The following is a 990-nucleotide window of genomic DNA, read 5'->3' on the forward strand; positions in this document are numbered from 1 at the left end:
GCATATTCTGTATTGTAGCATTTTACTTAAGTTCTCAGTAAATTTGGTGTAAAATCTCCTTGGAGGCCATCACCTAAAACAAAATGGATAAATATTATTAACAAAATAAGGAAAAATATTTTTAAAAAATTTGAGTCATGTTGCTGTTTGAAAGTATATTACATCCATATAGAGTTATTTCTTCTTGCTGAAACCAGTATTAAGCCTTTTTCCAGTACTTACTTGGGTAAATTTAGGATTGTGAAGCTTGGATTTGTTCTTCAACTTCAGATGTTAAAATGTCTCTGTATCTAGGTTGGCAGTAATGAGACAGATACTGTTGAATTTTACAGATTTTCAGTACCTAAAATACAGTGAAGTTTGTTAGAGAGCTTTATGGGTGTTCTAATTTTTGACTGCACAAAGCAAAGCAGAGTTATGTGTAATCTTTATATCATGATTTTTTAACAGCCCTAAAATGAATGGAGTGCAGCTGAAGTATTTTTATCACAGAGCCTATCCCCATATCTGAAATAACATCTGTAGAGGGGCCAAACTGGGGAAAGTTGACCTGTCTAATAATTCTTTCAAATATGCTGTGCGCTGACAGACAGTCCCTATGGAGACTGCCAGATGTGCAGTCTTTATGCAGTAGGGAAGGACTGAGTGAAGGTGGAAGGAAGAGTTCCTCTGGGTACAAAACACATGGGAGGGTGGAGCTGAGGCAGTACTCTGTGTTTCCTCAGCCAACCTGAGGCTTTCCTTCCTGCAAGTGGAGTGACTGTAATTTCCGAAGTTTTACTGTAGTTCTCTGTTGAGGGGCACAGGACTTGTGGCTCTAAGGCACACTTGTTTCCACAGCATCTAGGTTTCCAAGAATAAATCAATGCATGGCTTAATGATGACTGCTGCAGTATTTACACCCCTCACACATTTTGACCTTTCTCAGGAAAACGCAATGCCTATTTATAGAAGGGGATGACATGTGGCAGCCAGGGCTGGGACACGTAG

Source organism: Pezoporus flaviventris, unplaced genomic scaffold, assembly GCF_033815535.1.
Source record: "Pezoporus flaviventris isolate CSIRO_AGI_PZ_B2104156 unplaced genomic scaffold, CSIRO_AGI_Pfla_v1 ptg000036l, whole genome shotgun sequence".
In the NCBI taxonomy this organism is placed as follows: domain Eukaryota; kingdom Metazoa; phylum Chordata; class Aves; order Psittaciformes; family Psittacidae; genus Pezoporus; species Pezoporus flaviventris.